The sequence below is a fragment of the Schistocerca piceifrons genome, chromosome 1, assembly GCF_021461385.2.
Source record: "Schistocerca piceifrons isolate TAMUIC-IGC-003096 chromosome 1, iqSchPice1.1, whole genome shotgun sequence".
Taxonomy (NCBI): Eukaryota; Metazoa; Arthropoda; class Insecta; order Orthoptera; family Acrididae; genus Schistocerca; species Schistocerca piceifrons.
In genome coordinates this window covers 123,966,416-123,983,071 of record NC_060138.1, presented here as the reverse complement: position 1 = coordinate 123,983,071, position 16,656 = coordinate 123,966,416, and the positions used below count along the sequence as shown (strand labels likewise).

The 16,656-nt window shown below is 39.9% G+C and overlaps 1 non-coding gene across 1 annotated transcript; it reads right to left on the bottom strand.

The window, feature by feature from the left end:
- Positions 1 to 1,793: 1,793 nt before the first annotated feature.
- On the bottom strand, positions 1,794 to 1,867 carry Trnas-cga. The gene has a single exon. It is a non-coding gene; the product is annotated as a tRNA-Ser (tRNA).
- Positions 1,868 to 16,656: the final 14,789 nt, after the last annotated feature.

Sequence of the window (16,656 nt, the reverse complement as noted above, 5' to 3'; positions counted from 1 at the left end):
TTATATGCCCTCTAGCTCTGCAGCTGATGAGGAGATTGATGTATGATGAGATAAAAGAAGTTATTCAGATAGTTAATGGAGATGAAAATTTAACAGTGTGGGGAACTAGAATTCGATAGTAGGAGAAGGAAAAATAGTAGGTGAGAATGGACTGAGGGAAAGGAATGAAAGAAGCAGCCTGGCAGAATTTTGCACACGGCGTAAATTAATCATAGCTAGCACATGATTTACGAATCGTGACAGAAATGTGTATAAATGGAAGAGACCTAAAGACACTGGAAGTTTTAGATTGGTTGTATACTGGTAAGACAGAGATTTCAGGACCAGTTTTTAAGTTCTTTCTTCGTTATTCGTGTCAGAAGTACACTAAAATGAACACACATACAATACATACAAAGAAAACTATACAGTATTCACCCAGAATTGGTCAACTTTGATAGCATTGGGTGCCAGAGACGTTAAGACCTTCATGTTACAGCTGGTTGAGCATGAGTTACATCTGAAGAGATACCGGGTTGTCTGCAATTCACCGCATTCGCACAGTGTTGTGTTGGCAGCTGGAAGTTCCATTTAAGGAGGTTGTCCCTCGATCTAGCTCTTCGGTCCGTAGTCTGTTGAAGGACTTCCAGATGACCCACTTCTCCATGTGTCCAGGCGACAGGGATTCTTGTGGTGTCATCCAGTTTGACAGGTGTTGGCATCTTTCCTTCCGCTTGGTGAGTCAAGTAGGCGCAGCTGATATTTCTAAGGGCTGTGAAGTTGTTAGGAAACTCTTCCAGGACTTCGGTCTTGGCTTGGCAAGTAGATGTCCAAACAGTGGATATGAGGTCACTGTACTGATTTTAAGTTGTAAGACGTTTGCAGGGGCAGATGCAGACTAACCACAATTTGAAACTTACTGGCAGATTAAAACTGTGTGCCGGACCGAGATTCGAACTCGGGACCTTTGCCTTTCGCGGGCAAGTGCTCTACCATCTGAGCTACTCAAGCACGACTCACGCCCCGCCCTCACAGCTTTACGTCTGCCAGTACCTCGTCTCCTACCTTCCAAACTTTACAGAAGCTCTCCTGCGAGCCTTGCAGAACTAGCACTCCTGAAAGAAAGGATATTGCGGAGACACTGCTTAGCCACAGCCTAGGGGATGTTTTCAGAATGAGATTTTCACTCTGCAGCGGAGTGTGCACTGATATGAAACTTCCTGGCAGATTTAAACTGGAACGTAGGAGACAAGGTACTGGCAGAAGTAAAGCTGTGAGGGCACGGCGTGAGTCGTGCTTGGGCAGTTCAAATGGTAGAGCACTTGCCCGCGAAAGGCAAAGGTCCCGAGTTCGAGTCTCGGTCCGGCACACAGTTTTAATCTTCCAGGAAGTTTCATATCAGCGCACACTCCGCTGCAGAGTGAAAATCTCATTCTGGAGCCATTATCAATGCTAAAAATACAAGAAGTAAACAGAGTGTAGTTCACAAAAATTGCAACTCATGACAATCTGTATCGATTATACATTAATTACATACCAGTACTTCGGAGTTGTTATACAAGTCCTAGTACGTCTATACCTTCTGTTCACGCTCTTGTCACGACTACTGTGTAATGTAGGTAGTCTTTTCAGAGAACACATTGGTTGGCTGTGTGGCGCCCTCTGTGTGAACTACGTAATACATAACCTCCATAGTAAAGTAATTACTCTTACTGCCACAATTAACAGTTAAATAAGATGATCTAAAAATACCAGATTCACTCCTTGTGAGCCAATTATTTTTTAAATGAAACTTCTTGGCAGATTAAAGCCGTGTGCCGGACCGAGACTCGAACTCGGGACCTTTGCCTTTCGGGGGCAAGTGCTCTACCACTGAGCTACCCAAGCACGACTCACGGCCCATCCTCACAACTTTTCATATCACCGCACACTCCGCTGCAGAGTGAAAATCTCATTCTGAAAACATCCCCTAGGCTGTGGCTAAGGCCGGTATTACACTATCAAATTTCTTTGTCCAATATCTTTGTCCAATATCTTTGTCAAAGATTTTTGATAGTGTAATAGGGATCTTTGACAAATGTCGTCCAATATTTGATCAAATCTAGGCCGAGGCCGTATATTTGATCAAAGAAATCGCTTGTCTTCTGTTCACTGCAATGCGATATGTTACCACGCGGAGCGCTAGTATCGCTGCAGCGTTCTGTCGTCTGTAGTGTTTTTATAACCATTGCCGGTAAATACAATTGGTGTGTGCCGACAACTACAGAATTAATAGAGATGTCTGAAACTTATGAGGCGCTTTACAACGTGAGGCACCCTGAATACAAAAATAGATTAAGAAGATTGGAGACCTAACCTGACCTAACCTAACCTAACCTAACATAACATAACCCTCTCCTGTAGCAAGGAATCGGAGTGTTATAGTGAGCCTGTCTTCTGAAGATGTAGCAGTTCTTAAGTGAAAATTGTGCTTTGTGATATGAGGATACACTTCATTGAGCACATACAGAAATGTATGCACATCCATTCTTAAGTAATTGATGTACGACTTGACGTCTTCCACTGTAAGCTCACATAACAAGTTTTGTTGAATGCTTTTATCATGTCGTCGTAAAACCCACGGCTTCACCCAGATTAGATTAGTTTTTCGTTCCATAGATCCGTGCTGAGGAGATCCTCGTGGATGTGGAACATGTCGATTTTTTTTAAGCTGAAATAAAAATACTAATAGTATGAATAAATACAATACATCATTTGTTTCTATTAAAAATTTCGCCAAGGGAGTAGAAGGAGTTGGCCAGTAGTAAGTCTTTCAAGCTCCTTTTAAACTGATCTTTATTTCTAACTAAATTTTTTATGTTTCCTGGCAAATTATTGAAGATGAGTGTTCCTGAGTAGTGGACCCCTTTTTGAACTAAAGTAAGTGTTTTTAAGTCCTTGTGCAGATCATTTTTGTTCCTGGTATTGTATGTATGAACTGAGTTGTTTGTTAGAAAAAGAGATATATTAATTACGACTCTCAGGCAGTAGTTAACCTGCGAGCCGAAAGTATAGTGAGACTCTTGTCATTTGGGCCTACGAGAGTTATAGTTTTTTTTTGTTTGTTTCTCATGCCTCGATAACTGTACAAACATATCGTTGCATGTATTGTAATAATCATTACATATAATGATCCACATGCAACAATATCTCTACGGAAGTATCTAGGCATGAAATACAAAACAAAAAAAGCTAACCTGCAAATCTCGTACGTCCAAACGACAGTCTCACTGTACTTCTGGCCCGCCAACAATTTCATTTTCTTTCTTATTTTCCCCCAGTACCAATGCAAGAATCTGAAGTACCCAGTTCTTTTAAGAGGTTTCTGCAGGAGGTCCGTGAATTTACTCCACAAATAATACGTATTACACGCTTTTGGACCGTGAAAACTTGTTTGACTTCAAGATTTACCCCAAAATATTATCCCATATGACATTATGGAATGAAAGTATACAAGATTTTTCATTTTTATGTTGCCTATGTCTGCTAACACTCGAATTGCAAATAGATTTGTTAAGGCGTTTCTGCAGTTCTGTGGTGTGCTCCTCCCAACTGAATTTATTATCAAGTTGTAATCCCAGGACTTTTAAGGCTGTCAACCTCGTATGTATGGTTCCATTTTTTCCCCCACTTCTTTTCCGCATGTGCACACAATGCAATTGCAGTACGTAGAACTGCTGCGGTTAATAACAAGTTGTTGTCAGCCATCTTGAACTTTGACGAAAAATTTGATGACAGTGTAATACCCCCTCTAACGCTACGTCAAAGATCTTTGTCAAGTATGTTGGACGTAATATTGGATCACATCTTTGATCAAATCTTTGACAAAGAAATTTGATAGTGTAATACCGGCCTAAGCCATGTCTCCGCAATATCCTTTCTTTCAGGAGCGCTAGTTCTGCAAGGTTCGCAGGAGAGTGAAAGGTGGCTACACTGAGCCACTGCGCCAGAGATTGCGCCAAAGAGTACTATTAAGCCGCCTCCACAGTGCGTGGGCAGAGCTCGTAGAAGTCAGTGCTTGTCAAGAGTTCGTAGAGGACAGTGCCTGTTAAGAACTCGTGGTAGTCAGTGCTTGGAGAGAACTCGTAGAAGTCAGTGCGTGGGGAGAGCTCGTAGAAGACAGTTCGTGCCGAGATGTGCTAGTGGGCACTGCTTGTCGTGAAGTCGGAGTGAGATGTGATAGTGGAGAGTGTTGTTCCATGTTTTATGCAGTTATTTGATGGGAGAGATAGCAGATGTTATTCTAATGGAAATACTGTAACGATCAGAGTGCTTTTCGTCAATATATATGAAGGTAAAATATTGCGTGTTTTTTCATTAATTCCATGTTTTAAATAATGCGTCATTACAGGTTCAGTCAACAAAGCATCTGGCGTGTGTTCTTGTATTAGAATTTAATTCTGCTCTCCTTTCGCAATTGTAGTATTGGTAATTTTCTTTTATCACGTTAGTATAATTGGTATTTAAAAATTCTTGTGTTATTGGAAAAGAACCGTGCCAGATGTGTACGTTGAGTCACACTCCCACATACAGAACAGTTATACTTGTGCTTTGGTTTAGTAGGTTTTATAGTTGCTGGGTACTTAATTAATTAACTGTGTTTACGAAAATTTTCTTACATTGTTTGTTGCAGTCAGATTGCGTAATAATTCTAGTCAGGGCCAACCGTTTACGAGACACAGCGTAATCGGACATTACAGCTACTAAAAACTAAAAAAAATATTTTCAATCATTTTATATTTAATTAAGCCCCCATGCACGTGGCGACCGCTGCTTCGGATCGTCCCTTGGAATTGTTCTGATTGTAAAAATAGTAGACCGTAGTATTGTTGTAGTAATTTGTAGTTTAGTAATTGTAGTTTATATTGCATGTGTAGATTTGGTAATTGGCATTCTTCTAATGGTATTTTTCAAAATTTAATTTTTATTGCCTTGTCTACGGGTTTGACAATTTAGTGCAATTATTTCAATTGTTCGATTAATCGTGTTTGAGGGAAACATTTTATGTAAATGGTATTGTTGGAGATAAGGAGGCATTGTGTGTAAATTTCGAACAGTGACGAATTTTTTATGTTTTGTAAATGATTACGCGGTTAATGAAACAGGCAAATATGATGAATAGTCAGAATAACGAAATTGTTAACATGGCGAACTCGCCAACAGAGGAAAACAGTGTCATGAATAATGTAGTGGAAAACAATTTAATAAGCAGGGAAAATAGTCCGGAAACAGTTCAAAATGTTTCTCAATCAGAAAATTCACAGATTACGTGGTTGACAGAAGAAATGGAGCAGTTAATGAGTGCAATATTAGATTTGGGATCAGAGTTACGATCTGAATTAAAAACAGTTAGAACTGAGATGAAAGCAATGACAACACGGTTATGCTCAAAAATAGGAACAATTGAAACAGGAACAACTAAAACCGAGATGAAAGCAGTGAGATCACAGTTACGATCTGAATTAGAAACTGATAGGGGAACAATGGAAACTCAGTTAGGCTCAGGAACAGGGACATGTTTCAAATACACGAAAGACGAATCAAATAAAGAAATTAGAGAAGAAGTACAACCGATTTTGAAGGCTCACAATAATAGCTTAATTTCAACAGAAATTAGACAAGAGGAACAAGGCAGGGAACAGGAAGAAAAAGATCGCATGATAGTACAGAAATTTTCAGAGTTAAATTTACAACGCGCACACGATAAGGAAGAAATAATTGAAAGAATCGAGGAATCCGTACCAAATGACATAATAAGTAACTTAACGCAACAGTGTGAACAGTTAACTACTAAATGTGACAATACCGAAACCCGAGTCGCGACACTTACTGAAGACGTAAATAAACATAAAGAACAATTAAGTGACTCATCGGAAAGAGTTGAGGAGATCTCAGATAAATTGGCAAGTGTTAGTTTAGCAGAAGGGTATGAATAAAGTAATTTATTTCATTTACGAGAAGCAACAAGAGAGCGCGAGGCGCGCGTACTTTACAATAATCGACATTCGGACTGGGACAGACGCGGTAGGTCTTTGTCGCCACGAGGCGAAAATTTTGACTATAAACACTTTTTGACTGTCCGGAAATTTAAGATCTTGCGCAATTCTAAGAATGACATACATCCATGTGCATGGTTAGATCAATTTATGTACGCACTCCCGCCAAATTTGCCACTAAGTCACAAACTTGAAATTATGTGTGGCTATTAAAGTCCTCAGGGGATTCACTACTCTAAGTGAATATGTGCCGTAGCGAGCATAGGGCCCCGAGCTGTAGTGGTGCTATTTCCCTTTTAGTTTTCTGTACCGCTGCCTACTCTTTTACTTTTCTTTGCATCTGTCAAAACAACTCTTCGACTATCAATCTATCTAGTGAGTAAGTAAACAACAACCGGATTTGACTAATTTACCCAAAAGTGATTTTGGAAATTACCATGTGGAGTTACTGTACCTTCAGCAGCATTCATTCGTAGTTAAACGAAATTTTACCTGTTTATCTTCGTGACAACATTACTTCATATGTTGACGATATTCTTATTGCTAAACGTTCTTGGAGTAAGCACAACAAAATTTTGGATTCATTATTACGTATTTTTGCAAAAGTTGGCATTACTGTGAACTTATAAAAATCTGAATTTGGTCGTTCTCAGGTGAAATTTCCCGGTCACATTATTTCTACGGAAGGTATTCTTCCTGATCCAGAAAAATTAGACGCTATTCGTAATTATGCTGTTCCTACTACAAAACGTGATGTTCGTAGTTTCCTTGGTGTCTGTAATTTTCTTCGACGCTTTGTTAGATTGGACGATTTGGCCACACCTCGTTTTTGCGATCTATCTGGAAAGTTCTTTTTAAACGAAAATAGGTCGACAACTCTGTTTGGTTAGTTTGTATTCCTGATGAGTGGGTTAGTAAGCTGATTTGGTATACGCATTTCAGTTATGCGCACTTTGGCCCCAGAAAATGCTTTCACAAATTACGAGAAAATTGCTACTTCAGTAATATGGAAAAACGTATTCGATCTGTTCTGGCCAAATGCAAATTATGTCAAAAGGCTAAGCCGCCAACAGTTTCTCACAGAGCACCGTTGTTTCCTATCATTCCAGCGAAATTAAAGGAGATGGCTGCAGTCGATTTGTTCGGTCCAGTGGTTCGCTCTACTAACGGTTTTGCGTACATTTTCGTAGCAGTGAAGTTGACGTCAAAATATGTGTGTTTTACACCTTTACGCAAAGCAACAGCTCGTTCAGTATCGAATGCTTTCATCAAACATTTTCTTAAAGAAGTGGGTCATGTTGATAAGGTTATATCAGATAATGGATCACAGTTTCGTTCTAAAATTTGGCTTCGTACTCTACAGCGTCGTAAAATTAAACCAATTTTCAATTCACTTTTTCACCCTCAATCTAACGCTTCAGAGAGATGGATGAAGGAAATCAATAAATTGTGTAGTCTTTGTTGTCATCAGAATCACAGAACGTGGGATCAGTATCTTCATATTTTTCAAAACATTCTGAATGAACTCTCTAATGATTCAACTTCTTTACCGCCTACACTGGTATTAAAAAATAAAGCACCGACAAATCGCATATCTGAAATCGTTCCTTTTCCGCCTTCACGGAAACTACGGCATTCTGAAGTTGTCAACCTGGCTCTGCAAAATATTTCATCTGCGGCTGCTAGAAGAGAGAAATCAGCTAAGCGTCCTGGTCGTTCAAAAATCTTGTCAGTTGGTCAGAAGGTGTTAAGTCTCATCGTTTGTCGCACAAAGGAAAAGGCTTGTGTCGCAAATTTTTTCTGCTTTATAACGGTCCATATAGAATTCGCAAAATTATACATGATAACACCGTTGAAGTAGAAACTCTTAAATCACGACGCTCTAAAGGAATACATCATATATCAAACGTAAAAATTTTTGTGGAATGACATACTTTTGAGAAACCAACAGCTAGATGTAAACATGCGGAGAGCACAAGGATACCGCGCTGTGTTTTGGCGGCGGCACATACTCAAAGCAACAGTCAAGTCTGCGCGCCGCACAAGGCAGCCGTTGACCGCGAACAATTGCTTCCTACGTCACGCGCCTACAGCTGATCGAGCGCTCAGTGCGAATGCACTGACAGCCGTAAACAAATTCACAGTTTAATTTCTCCGATTAAATTCCGTATAAAGCTATAGTGACTTGATGAATTATGTTATTAACATTCAGTATTTTTCAGGATACGGTTCTATAAAATATTTAAGAACTTCAGGTAAATTCTGTGTGTCTCCGACGTTAAGAGGACTTGCTATCGAGAAATTTTCAGGAAGAATGTAATTTCCAAGAAGAAACTAATAAACTAAAAAAAAAGGTAACTGTTAATTGAGTTTATTTTTCAGGTAACATATTTCAACTTCGGTACGTACTTTAGACGTAATTTGCTGCTCGCGATTACGTGATTCATACTTTGTGCTAATTTCATGTTCTATGAATTTCCTTGTGAAGCGACGTGCTTGCGTACGTTAACTGATTTTGACAATGATTATTAATGAGCTGGGTTGTAACTTGTGTATATTATGCATCGCTTGGCTGCTATACTTTTTCACTGATGTCATATTTTTTTAATTATGTGCCTGCTGTGCTTATTTATTTAAATTATAATTGTCACCTGATTTATTGTGCTGATGTGGTTAGGTATGTAAGTTATACTTTGTGATTTATTTGCTTGCGCCTTCATGTTTACTTATTAGAATGACATATGAACATTTATTTGCTTATGCTGATATGATGCTAATGACATGTTTACTGCTTTGCGTATGGATTGCATATTTACACATTTCTGTTTTGTTGTCATAACTACTCTTTAATTTGGTGTATAGAAATGCTGATATACTGTGTATGAACATAGAGTTTAGGTCACACTATTGGATTAATTATAGATTGTTCGCTTGGCAGAGCCTCGTTGTAGGAATTGTGCTGCATCCACTTGTTGACATTCTGTTCTCTACTGGTATATTTACTCGCTATTGCTTGTTTTGCTTACGCTCAGTGCCTTATATTTTTAAGATAAGAAAATGAACTGCTATAATTCGACGAACGACATTAATACAAGAAACTTCATGGAAGTCACATGAGCTGGAGGTTTTATGAAAGCTGTATAAATGTATGCTAATAGGAAGGAAGCTAACGACATGACATACCAAAACTAGGTTTAGACCATTGACAGTTATTACACTGCATTTTTCGTGAGCAATTGAAATAGGAAGTGACACTTGACACAAGAAATACTCCACATGTTTGCTTCTGTTTGCCATAATTATTGAAGTGGTGTACACACTGTGAAATATTATGATCATTCACATTCCGTAATCGTACTTAATTACTGAGAGTTATTCGAACTAAGTTGTTAGAGGTCATGTATGCATTTCTTTTGTTTATAATTCATAATGAGTAGAAGATTGGGCTCAGATGGATTACACAGAGGTTGTGTGTTGACAATGTGTCTTCGGATTGTATGGGATGATGAGGTTTGCATTAGGATTTTATCTGTACTTGTTCGAGGAGACTGACTAGAGGAAAGAGTTGTGTTGGAAGTGAGATGATATTGGCAATAAGGTTCATATTTATCGACGTATTAAAGAGGTATTATTGAGGTATAGAGATTATATGAAGTTGATGATTATTGGAGTTTTTGTGGACAAGAGGTAAGGTAAATGATATTGATGATAAGAGTTATATGTATCGACGTAAGAAGTATTAGTGAAGTATTGAGATTATGTGATGCTGATGATTATTGGAGTTTTGGTGTATAAGAGGTAAAGTAAGTGAGGAGCATATTTTTTTTGTTGGTCTTAATAGAACAAGGAGGATGAAAATAGCAGACTAGAACACTAAAGTAGAAGGAAGATAGTCTATACACACACTTTGTTAAATCACTAAGCAGTATATACTTTTTTTTTAAGAGAGGGAGTATTTGCATATCTTGGCTCACTGACAGTTGTTCAACAACAGTACATTTGATCTGGCTTGGCAAACATTGGTCTTGACATGATGACTATGACGTTGACTTAACTATTATTGACTGTTACACATTGCTGCCATTACTACTTGATACACATGATGCACATCAGATTTTGACAGAATTGCATTTACACAGTTAACACTATTCAATTACACAGTAGTACTTAATGTGGATGAAAGATGAGTGAGTGTGTTTTGTGTGTTTTCCTTTCCTAATCCTACCCACCTATCTCCTGAATATTATTTTATTTGTTTGTAGTGGCTTGCACTGACACCCATAAATATTATAGGTTTACTGATATTTGTGTATTTGTAATAGTTACTGCGACAATTATCTGATATCATTTGTGTGTTTATTAGAATTTGTATGTTTAGTGTAAGAGCATTGTAAAAGCATTTGTATGTGTATTCAAACTATTGTTCATGCCTGAACTGTCTGATTAGTGATGGTAAATATTATGGACTGTTACCTGCACTTTTCAACGTAATGTGTGACACTTAGGAATGATTAATTTCTGCTGTTGAACTATGTGATCAGTGATAGTGAATATTATGGACTGTTACTTGTACTTTTTCTTTGGTGTCACTAGGACATGTTTAATTTTTGCTGATGAACAGTGTGATTAGTATGTGCATTCAAACTATTGTTCATGCTTGAACTGAGTGATCGGTGATAATGAATATCATGGACTGCTGTCTGCACCTGCTCAACATTGCTGGGTGCAACTGATGGACTGCTTCTACTGAAATAATGTGACTTGTTTCTGTGTGCACCTGCTCAACATTGCTGGGTGCAACTGATGAACTGCTTCTACTGAACTGATGTGACTTGTTGCTGTGTGTACCTCTGCAACTTTACTGGGTGCCACAGATGGAACTGCTCCTACTGAAATGATGCCACTTGTCGGTGTCTGCACCTGCTCTCAACATTGCTGGGTGCCACTGATGGACTGCTTCTACTGAAATGATGTCACTTGTTGGTGTCTGCACCTGCTCAACATTGCTGGGTGCCACTGATGGACTGCTTCTACTGAAATGATGTCACTTGTTGCTGTCTGCACCTACTCAACATTGCTGGGTGCAACTGATGAACTGTTTCTACTGAAATGAAGTCACTTGTTGCTGTCTGCACCTACTAAACATTGCTGGGTGCCTCTGATGGATTGCTTCTACTGAACTAATGTGACTTGTTGCTGTGTGTACCTCTGCAACTTTACTGGGTGCCACAGATGGAACTGCTTCTGCTGAAATGATGTCACTTGTTGGTGTCTGCACCTGCTCAACATTGCTGGGTGCAACTGATGAACTGTTTCTACTGAAATGATGTCACTTGTTGGTGTCTGCACCTGCTCTCAACATTGCTGGGTGCAACTGATGGACTGCTTCTACTGAAATGATGTCACTTGTTGGTGTCTGCACCTGCTTAACATTGCTGGGTGCAACTGATGAACTGTTTCTACTGAAATGAAGTCACTTGTTGATGTCTGCACCTACTCAACATTGCTGGGTGCCTCTGATGGATTGCTTCTACTGAACTAATGTGACTTGTTGCTGGGTGTACCTGCTAAACTTTACTGGGTGCCACCTATGGACTGCTTCTACTGAAAAGATGTCACCTGTTGGTGTCTTTTTTTGTATAAACTAATCATTGAAAGAATTTTATGTGAACATTTGTATAAACTGATTTTTTTGTGTATTGCGTAAACTATTATGTAAAGCCACATGTATGAAAGAATTTGCATTGCCTACTGTATTTTATATATTTGGTTATTGAAGGGTCAGTGCAAAGCCAAAATTTTAACTAATTATGTGATATTTAGGTATTAATATTATCTTTTCTTTTTGTCTGTATTTTTGTGGACGAATTTGGTGGTATTTTCACCACCAATGCTGGCAAAAATACCATCAAATTCTGGCCTGTGGAGGAGGGGCATATGAAAGGTGGCTACACTGAGCCACTGCGCCAGAGATTGCGCCAAAGAGTACTATTAAGCCGCCTCCACAGTGCGTGGGCAGAGCTCGTAGAAGTCAGTGCTTGTCAAGAGTTCGTAGAGGACAGTGCCTGTTAAGAACTCGTGGTAGTCAGTGCTTGGAGAGAACTCGTAGAAGTCAGTGCGTGGGGAGAGCTCGTAGAAGACAGTTCGTGCCGAGATGTGCTAGTGGGCACTGCTTGTCGTGAAGTCGGAGTGAGATGTGATAGTGGAGAGTGTTGTTCCATGTTTTATGCAGTTATTTGATGGGAGAGATAGCAGATGTTATTCTAATGGAAATACTGTAACGATCAGAGTGCTTTTCGTCAATATATATGAAGGTAAAATATTGCGTGTTTTTTCATTAATTCCATGTTTTAAATAATGCGTCACTACAGGTTCAGTCAACAAAGCATCTGGCGTGTGTTCTTGTATTAGAGTTTAATTCTGCTTTCCTTTCGCAATTGTAGTATTGGTAATTTTCTTTTATCACGTTAGTATAATTGGTATTTAAAAATTCTTGTGTTATTGGAAAAGAACCGTGCCAGATGTGTACGTTGAGTCACACTCCCACATACAGAACAGTTATACTTGTGCTTTGGTTTAGTAGGGTTTATAGTTGCTGGGGACTTAATTAATTAACTGTGTTTACGAAAATTTTCTTACATTGTTTGTTGCAGTCAGATTGCGTAATAATTCTAGTCAGGGCCAACCGTTTACGAGACACAGCGTAATCGGACATTACAGCTACTAAAAACTAAAAAAAATATTTTCAATCATTTTATATTTAATTAAGCCCCCATGCAAGAGCTTCTGTAAAGTTTGGAAGGTAGGAGACGAGGTACTGGCAGGAAAAAAGCTGTGAGAACGGCACGTGAGTCGTGCTTGGGTAGCTCAGTTGGTAGAGCACTTGCTCGCGAAAGGTAAAGGTCCCGAGTTCGAGTCTCGGTCGGGCACACGGTTTTAATCTGCCAGGAAGTTTTATAGGTAAAATCAGTTTCAGAAAATTTAGACAGCTAGGAGGCACATGATGTATGCTGTGACTGTTGCAATTGATTTTTGAATATTTTTTCCTTTATAATTTTTTAATCGTCGTGGCTAGGTACGTGGCTCATTTTATTAATCGAAAAATTCATAAATGGCGCCAAATATCACTAAGATAAATCGTTGGTGTGATTTGTCAATCCGTAACGGATGTAGATAGTTTTGATTCCTGTACCACTTCATATAAACTTCTAATTATGAGTACAGTGAAATAAGATATAGAATTTCTGTTATTACCTGCACATGCATCTAAACCAATATAACGTGGAAAAAGCTACGTACGTTCAATATTATAATCTTAGTACTCGTACAGTAGTGCATTTATTAGAGGTCATAGCTCCTTTACTCTGAAGGCTAGGTATTACGTAGTTCATATAGAGGTCGCTACACAGCCAACCGATGTTTTCTCTGCGAAGCCTATCTTCTTTACACAGTAGACTTTTGTGAACAGTGAGAAGAGCCTGAATTATAAATGTAGGAGCACTAGGGCATGTATAACAATACCGACAAACTGGTATGTAATTTAATGTACGAGCGATGTAGGTTCTGTCATAAGTTGTAACTTTTGTATACTATGCTCTGACCATATACTTCTCGTATTGTTAGCATTGATAATAGCTAATTACTAGCCGAAATGTGGATCTGCTCTAATAAAACTAGAACGGAAACGATCACTCAATGCTGCTCTTTAACGTCTTGGAAGTTACATCACAGTCGCGGAGCGCATTCCACTTTGCTAATGGCTCTGAGCACTATGGGACTTAACATCTATGGTCATCAGTCCCCTAGAACTTAGAACTACTTAAACCTAACTAACCTAAGGACAGCACACAACACCCAGCCATCACGAGGCAGAGAAAATTCCTGACCCTGCCGGGAATCGAACCCGGGAACCCGGGCGTGGGAAGCGAGAACGCTACCACACGACCACGAGATGCGGGCACACTTTGCTAATGACAGGTAATTTGATGGAGAGGTATTTTTGTTTGTGAGTGGAAAGTGACGGTACCAGAAAGGGATTGTTTTGGATTCACTATTTTAGTGATGAGAATATTCGGTGACTGTAGGTCTTTTTGACTCATTGGTTTTCTCACTGGTTCGATGCAGCCCTCCACGAATTCCTCTCAAGTGCTAATCTCATCTCAGAATAAGAATTGAAGCCAAAATTCTTAATTATTTGTTGCATTTGTTTCAGACTCTTTCTTCTCTTCCCTCTATAGCTGTCTGTACTATCATTTAATTTATTCCCTGAAGTCTTAACACGTGTCGTATGATTCTGCCCCTTCTTCGTGTTACGCGTTTTTTGTGTGTCCCTTTCTTCGCTGATTCGGCAAAGAATCTCCTCATTTCCCACCTATCAGTCCACCTGACTTTCAACAATTTTCTGTTGCACCACATCTCAAATACTTCGATTCTCTTCTGTTCCAGTTTTCCCATAGTCCATGTTTCACTGCCGTACAATACTGTGCTCCATATATACATTCCCAGTCATTTCGTCCTCAAGTTAAAGACTATATTTGATGCTAGTAGATTTCTCTTGGTTAGGAACACCATCTTTGCCTGTGCTGATTTGCATTTTATGTTCTCCTTTCTTCGTCAACCATTCCTCAGCTGCGTCTACTTCGTGGTCTGTAATGTTGATGTTAATTTTCTTGCAATTCTGATTTGTTTCTTTTCATTACTCTCGTCCTTCTTGGATTTACTCCCAATCCATATTCCATACCCATTAGACTGTTCATTCCATTCAAAACACCCTGTAATTTTTCTTCACTTTTATTGTCGATAGCAATGTCATCAGCAGATTTTATCATTTATATCCTTTCACTCTGAATTTTAATCCCCTTCTTGAACCTTTCTATCATCGCATCTTTAATGTATGGACTGAACAGTAGTGACGAAAGACTGCGACTTGTCTTACACACCTTTTAATCAGAGCACTCCGTTCTTGACTTTCTATGTAGTAGGGTATAAAACATCGACTAACTCAGTATGCTTTTTCACTTGGAACTCTAAGTTTACCGAAAAATAACTGTCACTCCCTAGCCAGATTTAAATACAAATTTCTGTGTTCTTTGGCAGCATATAGCTTACAGTATAGTGTGCCTATAAGTACATCTAACCCGTCCTCAAAATCCAGAAAACTGAACCGATAATTCTGTGAAGGGAGACAAATGGAATTAAGGTAAGTACAGTATATAATTTTGCTCTGAATGGTGTTGCTTATTGCCAAATCATTCAAAGCAAGAATTAAATACTCATCCCGTCATTGGAACAGTGGTCCCAAGTTAAGTTCACGGACGAGTCCAGGTATAATCGGGTTTTCATTTGGCGTGAACCAGGAACCAGATACCAACCCTTTAATGTACTTGAAAGGGACCTGTATGGAGGTCGTGGTTTGATGGTGTGGGGTGGGATTATGATTATGATGGTGCACATACACCCCTGCATGTCTTTGACAGAGGAACTGTAACAGGTCAGGTGTGTCGGGACGTCAATTTGCACCAGTATGTCCGCCTTTTCAGGGGTGCAATGGGTCCGACCTTCCTCCTGATGGATGATAACGCACGGCCCCACCTAGCTGTCATCGTGGAGGAGTACCTTGAAACAGAAGACATCAGGCGAATGGAATGGCCTGCCTGTTCTCCAGACCTAAACCCCATCGAGCACGTCTGTGATGATCTCAGTCGACGTAACGCTGCACGTCTTCAAACCCCTACGACACTTCAGGAGTTCCGACAGGCACTGGTGCATGAATGGGACCATGTACTGTGTTCTTGACACCACGCTTTACGGGATCTCCTGTGACCAGGAGTCAGTGGAATGCACCTTGCAGGTCTCCGAGCGAATAAATCATGTCTGTTCAGTCGTCTGTAGACTGTGTGTCTGGAGACAACTGTTCCAGTGGCTGCAGTAAGGTCCCGAGCAAGGCTACATGCAGTACTCCGTAGCCGTCTGCGGGCACTGATGGTGAGATATCGGTCTTCTTGTGATGTTGTACACTGTGGACTTCCTGTCTGCTGGAATCGTTTCCATAATCGTGGGATCACACTTTGTGGCACATGGAGGGCCCGTGCTGTGCTTGACCAGCCTCCAGTCGCCCTAGTAATGTACCCCTCATAACGTCAACAATGTGTTCTTCGAGCCATTTTCAACACGCAGTCACTATTAGCACGTCTGAAAACATCTGCAGACTTACTCGCTGCACCGTACTCTGACATGCTCCACACACCTTGCGACGACCTCAGGTCAAATGCACCGCATGGTCATACCCCGAGGTGATTTAAACCAGAAAACTGCCCACCAGAGCGTTGTTTCACCGTGTATCAGCATTATCCTTAATTTGTGACCACGAGTGTACATGTACAAACAAAGGAATGGTCACAGTTCCAGAAAAAATAGATGATTTATTCAACACAAATTGAGCAAGTCACTAACGCGTTGGTCCACCTTCGGCCCTTATGCAAGCAGTTATTTGGCTTGGTATTCACTGATGGAGATGTTGGATGTCCTGCGGGATGTCGTGCCAAATTCTGTCCAATTGGCGCGGTAGATCGTCAAAATCCCAAGCTGGTAGAGGGCCCCGCCCGTAATGATCCACACGTTTCCAAACGGGCAGAGATCGGGC